Source organism: Malania oleifera, chromosome 7 (genome assembly GCF_029873635.1).
Source record: "Malania oleifera isolate guangnan ecotype guangnan chromosome 7, ASM2987363v1, whole genome shotgun sequence".
Classification (NCBI taxonomy): domain Eukaryota; kingdom Viridiplantae; phylum Streptophyta; class Magnoliopsida; order Santalales; family Ximeniaceae; genus Malania; species Malania oleifera.
In genome coordinates this window covers 84,487,598-84,498,973 of record NC_080423.1, presented here as the reverse complement: position 1 = coordinate 84,498,973, position 11,376 = coordinate 84,487,598, and the positions used below count along the sequence as shown (strand labels likewise).

The 11,376-nt window shown below is 39.3% G+C and overlaps 1 non-coding gene across 1 annotated transcript; it reads left to right on the top strand.

Annotated features, from left to right (window-relative positions):
* The first annotated feature begins 6,301 nt into the window (after positions 1-6,301).
* Positions 6,302-6,409, top strand: LOC131161133 (small nucleolar RNA R71). Its single transcript, XR_009138291.1, has one exon. It is a non-coding gene; the product is annotated as a small nucleolar RNA R71 (small nucleolar RNA).
* The last annotated feature ends 4,967 nt before the right edge of the window (positions 6,410-11,376 follow it).

Sequence of the window (11,376 nt, the reverse complement as noted above, 5' to 3'; positions counted from 1 at the left end):
AACTCTCGAGGTGTGTGTAATGTGTGTGACTCAGTACACCTAGGATGCTAGTGGACACCTACAGAACTGTCGCTTTGACTCGGCCTAACTGGTATACCCTCAAAAGCACTCAAAGAAAATGGGTTCACTCATCATATGTGAGGAGGAGTGTTGCGATCAAACATCCCACATATTAAAAGGAACAACGCTAAGTATATGGAGTGGACTAGTCTAGAAAGGATCTAGCCTATCTGTGAGGTGTCGGGTCCTTCACCCTAGCATCCTCTCACCTACTCGCCATATCCAACTGAGACCACCCTAGATCAACTTACTCACAAACTTGTCGTGAATTCATCTGAGGCATTAATCAGTTGAAGAATCTTCATACGTGGAAAATATGTGTCATGTCCTTGTGATATGTATTTGGACCGGCATTGACTTTTCATTTCATGCGCGTGTGCATTTCTTGTTCTTTCTTCTACTCAATCTTCATTTTTTTTTGTCTTTTCTTGAGCAATAAAGACAATATTAACACTTTTTTTTGTAATCTTCATACCATCAATGGGAATTGAGCTCGAATAGTGGTTCATGAATTAAGTTTATCTCTAGGGGTGGCTCAGCCTTCACATCTTGAGTAGGCTACAAGACCTAGGTTTCTATCTCCCCACTAGGTGTCACCTCTAGGCTAGCAAATCAAAAACAGAGACTAGTGTACAAAGGAATCATTCAGAAAAAGAGAATTGAGTTCTATGAACTCTGATTTGATATTAAATCTCAAAAGGACGATAAATAGCTCAAGGATATCTCACAAGGTGTCATAGTCTCCACGGATGTTCTCTCAATGCTCACAGGAAACCCTAAGTGCAATGAATCACGTGAATGTGTTTATTCAGCCTCGTGAGATGCCGTGTAAATACAGGAAATTATATAGTCAAATTAACACGAATGTACTACCAATCGATTCTTCATGGAGTCATAAGATCATATAAAGAGAAAACTATGCATGATTGACTCAAGTGTGTCATTCTTAAGTTATACACAAGTATGTAAAGGGTATACAAAGTGTTAAGCATGACATAGTGCAGTGTAATTCCTCAGTGCTCCTCCTTTCTTTTTCTTTCCCTTTGAAATTTTTTTTTTTTGTTTTTTTTTGTTTTTTTTTTGAAATTAAAAACCCAGTACGTGTACGTGCACAGTGTCACATGCGAATGCTCACCCCCCCCCCAAACTAAAGTGGAACATTGTCCTCAATGTGAAAGCGCAGGGGAAATAAAATTGTGCACGGTAAACAACTAATGGAAAAGTACTACTGACTAAGGTAACAAGAAAGAAAAGGGAAAAACACAACTAAAACAAATAAACGAAAAAAAAAACAGTAGCATAGAAAGGTCAGAGGACTCCCCTAGGGTCTTGCAGAAGCAAGACCTCTTTGTCAACATCGAATCGGGTCATGAAAGGCTTTAGGCGCTTTCCATTGACTGTGAAACGGTTGCCATTCTTCAGATTTACAATCTCTACCGCACCATGAGAATGAACTTTTTCAACAATATATGGACCACCCCATCGGGATTTCAATTTCCCAGGAAACACATGCAGTCGGGAGTCATAGGGTAGCACTTGTTGAGAAGGGAAAAGTTGCTTTTCCTTGATGTTCCTATCATGTAGCAACTTCATCCACTCCTTAGCCAAACGAGCATTATCATAAGCGTCCCTGCGAGATTCTTCAAGCTCGCATACCTACAATTTTCTTAAACCTGTGGCATCATCAAGTGAAAGGTTAATCTGTTTGATAGCCCATAATGCATGATGCTAAATTTCAACAGGTAAATGACACGCCTTACCGTATACTAACTTGTAGGGAGACATCCCTAAGTTTGTCTTGAAAGCTGTTCGGTAGGCCCAAAGTGCGTCAACAAGTTTTTCTGACCAGTCCTTACGGTTAGGATGCACGGTTTTCTTAAGTATCGTTTTGATCTCTCTATTGGCCAATTCAGCTTGACCATTGGTCTGAGGGTGGTAAGGGGTAGAGACTTTGTGGGTTACACCATATTTTTGCATGAGTTTTTCAAAAGGTTTGTTATAGAAATGGGACCCTCTATCACTAATGATTGCCTTGGGCATGCCAAAGCGTGCAAATAACTCTTTAAGAAAGCGTATGACAACCTTGTGGTCATTGGTTCGACAAGGTATTGCCTCCACCCATTTAGAAACATAGTCCACAGCGACCAAAATGTAAGAATGCCCAAAAGAAATGGGAAAAGGTCCTATAAAATCAATACCCCAACAATCAAAAATCTCAAGAGTCAATATGGGGGACATAGGCATTTCATTCTTGGCAGTAATTTTTCCTAATTTTTGACAGGCCTCACATGCTTTACAAAAATTTTCAACATCTTTAAACATGGTGGGCCAGTAGAGTCTACTTTGTAATATTTTTGAAACAGTTTTCTTAGCAGCAAAGTGGCCTCCGCATATCCCACCATGGCAAAAATGTATCACAGAATTAAATTCATCATCTGGAACACATCTACGCACTAATTGGTCAGAACAATATTTGAATAGGTATGGGTTATCAAAATAATAATGTCTTACCTCAGCGAGGAACTTACGCTTGTCCTGGGTGAGCCAATGGTCTGGCATCCGGTCGGTGACGAAATAATTCACAATGTCGGTGAACCATGGAGCGCGTGACACAGCAAAGAGACATTCATCAGGAAATTCGTCATTCAAGGGAGGGGACACTAGTACCTCGGGTAGCTGCAACCGAGAAAGATGGTCAGCTACAACGTTTTCCACGCCCTTTTTTTCGCGTATGGTGATATCGAATTCCTGGAGGAGTAGAATCCACCTGATCAATCTGGGCTTGGCATCCTTCTTTGCTAATAAATATTTCAAAGCAAAGTGGTCAGTAAAAATAATGACAGGTGCACCAATGACATAAGAACGAAATTTGTCTAAAGCAAAGACAACAGCTAGCAATTCCTTCTCAGTGGTAGTATAATTTCGCTGGGCATCATTCAAAGTTCGACTGGCATAATAAATAACCGACGGCTTGTTATCAATTCGTTGACCTAGAACAGCACCAAGAGCGTAGTCACTAGCGTCAGTCATGATCTCAAACGGCAAGTCCCACCAAGGAGGTTGCATGATAGGCGCAATAGTCAAATGTCGCTTGAGCGTTTCAAAGGCCTGTTGACAATCATCAGTCCACACAAATTCAGTTTCATTTTGCAACAAGGTACATAATGGTTTAGCAATACTACTGAAACCCTCAATAAAATGTCTATAGAACCTAGCATGACCAAGGAAGGAGCGAATATCCCGGACTGTCTTAGGGATAGGTAACTGAGAAATCAGCTCTACCTTGGCCCTGTCAACTTCTATACCACGCTCAGAAACCAAATGCCCAAGTACTAAACCACTACGTACCATAAATTGACATTTTTCCCAGTTTAGAAGTAAATTCTTTTCCTCACATCTTTTCAAAATCGCAATTAAATGTGTCAAACAATGTTCAAAAGACTTACCAAACACAGAAAAGTCATCCATAAAAATTTCGCACATATCATCTAACATATCAGAGAAAATACTCATCATACAGCGTTGGAAAGTAGCAGGGGCATTACATAGACCGAACGGCATTCTGCGGAAAGCAAAGGTACCAAAGGGACAAGTGAAGGTAGTCTTCTCTTGGTCCTCAGGTGCTACGGCAATTTGATAGTAACCAGAAAATCCATCCAAGAAACAATAAAAAGAATTACCAGCTACTTTCTCTAATATCTGATCTAGGAAGGGTAACGGGAAATGATCTTTTCGGCTAGCCGAATTCAATTTACGATAATCAATGCACATTCTCCAACCTGTTACTTTCCTAGATGGGATCAATTCTCCATTAGCATTTTCAATTACAGTCAAACCAGATTTTTTTGGAACTACCTGTGTTGGGCTTACCCATTTGCTGTCGGAGATTGGATAGATGATGTCTGCAGCTAATAATTTCAGCACTTCGTTTTTTACCACCTCTTTCATGGCTGGATTCAGCCTCCTTTGTGCATCTCGAACTGGTTTAGCATCTCCTTCGAGGAAGATGTTATGAGTGCAAATGGAAGGGTCAATACCCTTGATGTCAGCAATGGTCCATCCAATCGCTCCTCGATGCTCTCGAAGTACCTGCAATAATTTAGTTTCCCGTTCATGAGTAAGGTGTGAAGAAATTACCACAGGGAATGTGCCGTCTACTGGACCCAAGAAAGCATATTTCAGCTCGGCAGGCAATGGTTTCAACTCAAGGGTTGGAATTTCTTCTACGGATGACTTCAGAATTTCTGGTAGGTCAATGGCCTCAAATGTAGGCTTACGCCAACTACTTGTATAACTCGCATCAAACATATGAGGACCACTATCTGGGATCTGCTCCTCTGATTCTAGCAATAATTCATCAATCCCTTCAAACTGCGCAAAAGAGTCATTTTTAAGTGCGACATCGACATCGAGTACCGACAGTAGCTCTGAAGTGTCTAAGTCATCTATCACATCGACTGCATGAGTATCTGCATCATCACACCCACTTGACATCCTATGAGCATTAAAAACATTCATTTCCAGTGTCATGTTCCCAAATGTGAGCTTCAGGACTCCGCTCCGACAGTTAATCAGGGCGTTTGAAGTAGCAAGGAATGGTCGCCCCAAAATGACAGGAGCCTGATAAATGGTGGAAACAGGTTGCTGCATATCCAAAACAACGAAATCCACGGGATAGTAAAATCTGTCACCCTGAACCAAAACATCCTCAACAATACCTCGTGGAGCCTTTACAGATCTGTCTTCCAACTGTAGCATCATAGTAGTACTCTTTAATTCACCTAGACCCAGCTGGTCATATAATGAAGATGGAAGCAGATTCACACTACTCCCTAAGTCAAGTAGAGCCCTCCCAATACGAGATTCACCAATCATAATGGGTATTGTGGGGGAGCCAGGATCTCTAAGTTTCTGTGGAGTCTGACTAAGAATCAATGCACTGACCTGCTCAGTTAAGAAAGCCTTTTTCTTCACGTTTAGTTTCCTTTTTACGGTGCATAGGTCTTTCAGAAATTTTGCATATGCAGGGATCTGCTGTATGGCATCTAAGAGTGGTATATTGATTTTTACCTGCTTGAATATCTCTTGAATCTCTGTATGATACTTGTTCTTTTGTCCAGATGTCAAACGCTGAGGGTATGGGACCACCGGCTGGTATTCCTTAACTGGCTCATCCTCTTTATTATCTGTCTTTTTTAAACTTGAGCTGGCATCGTCTGATTTTTCTTTTCCTTTATCTGTCTCATTTGTCACCTCAAGTGTCGGCGTGGTTGTTTGTTGGTCTGTGGCCATTTTAGGACGGGGAACTTCCTTTCCACTTCGCAAAGTAATAACTGCTTTTACTGACTCAAACGTATCCCCTGAAACAGTGTGCACTGACTGTTGTGACTGTCTATATACCTGGGGATTAGGTTGAGGCTGTGCAGGGAATTTTCCTTTTTCCAGGGTATTAAGCTGTGTACTCATCTTGCTTACGGCATCTTTAAGTTCTCCATTGGTCGTAACTTGCATTTGCATGAATTGCTGGAGCATGGTTGCCACCTGCGCTACACTATCATCTGAAGCTTTCTTTACTGGAATGGGGACTAACGGTGGTTGGAATCCTGGTGGTGTATAGCTCCGAGAAAACTGTTGCGGTTGATACTGCGGTGGAGGAGCTACGACTGGATTGTATGTTGGTTGCGGAGGCTGTGCATATGATTGAGGTGCCTGCTGATATCGTGAAGATGATGGACCCGGCTGATCATTTCTCCATTGGAGGTTTGGATGATTTTGCCACCCCGGATTGTAAGTATTTGAGAGTGGCTGATTCTGCGTCTTGTTAACCCAATTTGCTGATGACACTTGATCAGATTTGCTCTCTTGCAACACAGGTAAGAATTGAAAATCCTGAGGTCTGTGGTCTGAAGTCTCACAAATCGTGCAAATCTCAGCTTTCGACTTTTCGGATTCCATGACTTCCAATTTTTTAGATAACGCAGCTACAAGGACCTGTAAGCTAGTGTCCTCTTTAACCTCATATCTGCCCCCGCCACTGATTGCTCGGATAGGTTGGGCAGCTATCGGCACCCGTTCTAGTCGTGCATTCCACTGCTGGGCACTCTCAGCGAGATAGTCTAAAAATGATAAGCCCTCGTCTGGTTCCTTACGGAAGAACATCCCATTGCACATAGACTGGACAAATTGTTTGCACACAGGGGTTAAAGCAGTAAAAAAATAATTCACTAACCTCCACGATTCGAAACCATGGTGCGGGCATATGTTCATCAAGTCCTTGAATCTCTCCCAACATGCTTGGAATGTCTCGCCATCTTTTTGCATGAACTGACTGATCTGCTCCTGTAGGTACTGAGTTCTCTGAAGAGGAAAAAATTTATGTAAGAACTCACGCTGCATTTCAGCCCAACTAGTAATAGAGTTAGGGCGCAAAGAATTAAACCATATTTTTGCCCTGTCTTTCAGAGAAAAGGGGAACAAACGCAGTTTAATGTATTCATCAGTCCCAGCCCTATTAATGAAAGTGGTGCAAACCATCTCAAAGTCTGTCAAGTGTTGGTACGGACTCTCAGAGTCCATCCCGTGAAATTGGGGAATCACAGATAACATGCCATGCTTAAGAGTGAAATTCGGGGCATCCTGGGGCAACACAATGCATGAAGGTGTAGATGTGCGTGCAGGCTGTAGAAAATCTTCAAGTGTACGTGGTGCATGTGCAGCCATAGCTTCTTTAAAATAATTGCCAAACAGATTATTCAGTTCAAATTCAGGATCACTCGTAGGACTAACAGGTGAATAGTCAAACTCAGTGCTATGTGTATCCCTACTAGTGCTAGGTGAAAGTCTACACAATCGATTCGAATTATCTCGAACCCAGGGCATCAAACATCACAATCGCCAATAGAAATCCACTAACACGGCAACAGACAAAAATTTTTTTTTTTTTCAATTTCTCAATTTTCAATTTTTTTTCTATTTAATAGAAGAAAAGCAAAAAATAATTGGGAAAACGCAAAATTCGAAATTAAAACTGGCAATTCCCCGGCAACGGCGCCAAAAACTTGACTCACTCGAAAAATGAGCAGCTCGAAAGCTATCCCAAGTATAGGAGTTACGTCGTGTAATATTAAGCCCAAGGGCTAGATCGTCTCCTCAGGGAATGCGTTTTAATCTCAGATTTTACGTTCTTCCAATCGAAATTAAAAAGGTACTGAACTCAGTTCAGATTCGGGGATTTTCAAGATTGTGGATACTTAAATGAAAACACAAATTAAAGTCCTAAAACTAGCACACACGGAATTAAATAACAATAAAGGAAACCCTAAGCTACTCAAGGAAATACCTAAACACGCATTATTAAAGATGGCAACTACAAATAAGGAATTAAAATACGCAGGAATGGAAACTCAATCAGATTTAAACACAGACTAAAAACTGAACTTTTAACACGAATCAAGAACGCGAACTAAAATTAAATTATCAATCAACCTAAACGATAACGGGACACAATAAAAACACGAACTTTGTATGTTATTTTTTTTATTTTTTTATTTTATACTGGAACTGAACCAAACTTCACTAGATTAATTAAATAAACTAAAGCATTAATTAAATCTATCACTAAATAAATAAACAAGTTGCAGCAATTTAAAATTACATCATTCCAAAAACTTCAATAAAAAAAATAACAATAGTCACTTGAATGATACTAAATACGCATTTAAATATAGATCACTTAACCTTAAAAAAAAAAACAAAAACATAATACCCAAATAAAATAAAGTAAAAGAAAAGAATAGAGAAGGAGAGAAAGAGAGAAAAACAGAGCACGTCCGTTGGTCGATTGTGGAGGCTCACGGGGCTGCTGTGTTGGAGCTGTGCAGCTGTGTTCTGTGGTGGTATTCTGCTGGAAGATTGGAGAAGGACAGCAGAGGACCGCTGTGTTGCTGTTTTTGGACAGCAGAGAACTGCTGTGTTGCTGTTTTCTGCTGGAAGATCTGTTGTGGCTTCGGGTCTGGGCTATCGAGGAGTGGCCGAGAGGAGAAGTGCTGCTGTGTTTCTGGAGTGGCTGGAACAGGGACGCTGCTGGTGTGCTGGTTCTGGAGCAACCTGAAGGCAGAAGTGAGGCTCTCGGGTCTTCAAGATTCTGAAATTTCTGTGCTTGCAGGCATGAACAGAGGAGGGTGTTGGTGCTTGCGGGTGAGTAACCGGGAGGAATAGGGCTGAGTGAGTATGAGAGAATGAAAGGGGGAGAGAGAAACCAAGGGAATACAGAGAGAGAACGAGAATAAGCAAGGTAGACAAAGAGAAGAAGAAGAAGATGAAGAAGAAAGGATAGGAGAAAAGAAGATGGAATAGAAAAGCTTAAGGGAAAAAAAACAGAGAAAGAAGAAGGAGAAGAGAGGATGGCCGTGCCTCCCCATAGGGAAGAAAAGGATTTAAAGGAAAAGGGCGGTGCCCTAGGACCCAGCGAAGAAACCCCCGACCCGGCCATGCATGGCCGGGTCACATCAATAACCCATTCAAATATATATATTTTTTTATTTTATTTGTTCTCGGTTCGTCAGAAATTTTGCTCTTCTGGAGCCCGTATCTCACAAAACTCAAAACATAAAAGTTGTAGATGATCCTTTCCTCTTTCTCTGAAAATTTGAATCGTCTCAATCGGAGTTCGGACGGAAAAGTTATGCATGAAATACGAACAGGTGTCGGTTTTGATTCCCGGGAATTTTCCTGTGACAAAAAATTACCAAATTCTCATAAATAGTGCAATAAATTTCAAGAATGATAATTTTGGCACTTTATTAAAATATTGGATAATTTTGGACATTTAATTAAAAATATAAATCATAAAACTCAGGTTAAACGTTCAATTACGCAGTTTCGGCGCATAATCAGTAGGACAACGAAGAATGATAAGCAAGAAAGAGGGAATTGGTTATAATGGAGCACCAAACAAAAGAAATAAAAACTTGTTTATGAGATATTTTGTAAATCAATCTAGACATTATGCAAGCAACTTCATCAACAAATAATTATGAGCACACCACTTGCTACATGTGTAAAAATAAAGGACACATATTATTTAATTGTCCACTTAGGAAAAAGTACATTGAAGTAAAAGATGAGTGGAAGATAATTGCCAAAACTAGACAAAATTTAAAGAAAGTTAAGAAGGTTTGGGTTCCAAAAGTAACAACTTAAATCCTTTCTTGTAGGTTTGCTTTAGGACAACACCATCTAAGGATAAATAGTACTTGGATAGTTCATGTTCAAGGCATATAACGGGAGATAAATCTAAGTTCACCTCTCTTACTCAAAAAGATGGAGGATTTGTTACCTTCAGTGACAATACAAAAGGCAAGATCATCGGAATAGGTAAAATCGGTAAAGCCACTTCACTTACTATAGATGATGTCTTGTTAGTGGATGGTCTAAAGCATAATTTACTAAGCATTAGTCAACTTAGTGACAAAGGATTTGAAATAATGTTTAAGAGAGACAAATGCATAATTCATGATTCCAAGGATCAAAAGACATTATTCACTGCACTTAGAATGAACAATGTATATTGCCTAAACCTTGATAGCTTAATCTCTCAAGACATAACTTGCTTAGCAGCCATGAGCGAGAATAGTTGGCTTTGGCATAAGAGGTTAGGACATGCAAGCATGAATCTTATATCCAAGCTCTCTAAAAAGAAGTTAGTTAAAGGCTTGCCTAACACTAAATTTGTCAAAGATAAAGTGTGTGATGCTTGTCAATGAGGAAAAAAAATCAAGAAAAGCTTCAAAAAGAAGAATTATATATCAACTAGTAAACCCCTAGAACTCAGACATTTAGACTTGTTTGGTCCTACTAGAATCCAAAGTTTAGGAGGAAAACAATACGCCTTTGTAATCGTTGATGATTACTTAAGATACACATGGGTGTTGTTCCTAGCTAACAAAGAAGAAGCTTGCAACTCATTAATCACTTTATGTAAGAAGCTTCAAAATGAGAAAGGGTATAATGTCTCAAATATTAGAAATGACCAAGGAAGAGAATTTAAGAATCAAGATGTTGAAAAATTTTGTAATGAACATGACATAAATCAAAACTTTTCAGCACCTAGAACTCCACAACAAAATGGAGTTGTGGAAAGGAAAAATAGAACCCTCCAAGAAATGGTAAGGACTATGCTTAATAAAAATGACCTACCCAAATATTTTTGGGCCAAAGCTGTAAATACAGCTAGCTATATAATTAATAGGGTTTCCATTAGATCAAACCTAAATAAGACACCCTATGAATTGTGGAAAGGAAGAAGGCCTAACATAAATTACTTTCATGTCTTTGGATATAAGTGTTTCGTCCTAAATAACAAAGACAACTTAGGAAAATTTGATGCTAAATTGGATGAAGGCATTTTCTTAGGATACTCCACCAATAGTAAAGCCTATAGAGTTTACAATAAAAGAACACTCACCATAGTTGAATCAATTCACGTAGACTTTGATGAATCTAATCCTTTTTCAAGAGAAGTCAAAAATGAAGAAAAAGATTATATGTTAAAAAAGGAGGATGAGATAGAAATCAAGGAAGAAAAGGAAATAAATGAAGGAAAGTTAAAAGATGAACTCATAGAAAATATGGAATTACCAAGAGAATGGAAGTATAAGAAAGATCACCTTAAAGAACAAATTATAGGTGAACCATCTTGAGGTGTCACTACTAGATCTTCACTAAAGAACATTTGCAATCATTATGCATTCCTATCCCAAAATGAACCTAAAAATGTTGAAGAAGCCCTTAATGATGAATCTTGGATAGTTGCAATACAAGAAGAATTAAATCAATTTGAAAGAAGCCAAGTATGGAAATTAGTACCCAAACTGGAAAATCATTCAATCATAGGAACTAAATGGGTATTTAGAAATAAAAAGGATGAAAATGGTATAATCACTAGAAACAAAGCTAAACTTGTAGCAAAGGGGTACAATCAAGAAGAAGGAATAGACTATGATGAAACCTTTTCCCCCGTAGCTAGAATGGAAGCTATTAGAATGTTGTTAGCCTATGCTTCCTACAAAGAATTTAAGTTATACCAAATGGATGTCAAAAGTGCATTCTTGAATGGGTATATTAATGAAGAGGTATTGTAATGACTCCGAGAATTTATAATACTTAAATAATAAAAGAAAAGAAGAAAAGGAAATTAAAAGGGGGGCAGCGTTCGTCAACGATGTTGCATATTGTGCTCGTCGACGAGGGTGTGATTCGTCGATGAGAAAATACCGAGAGAGGTTTTGGGTGATTCTGAATTTCGTTGACGAGGTG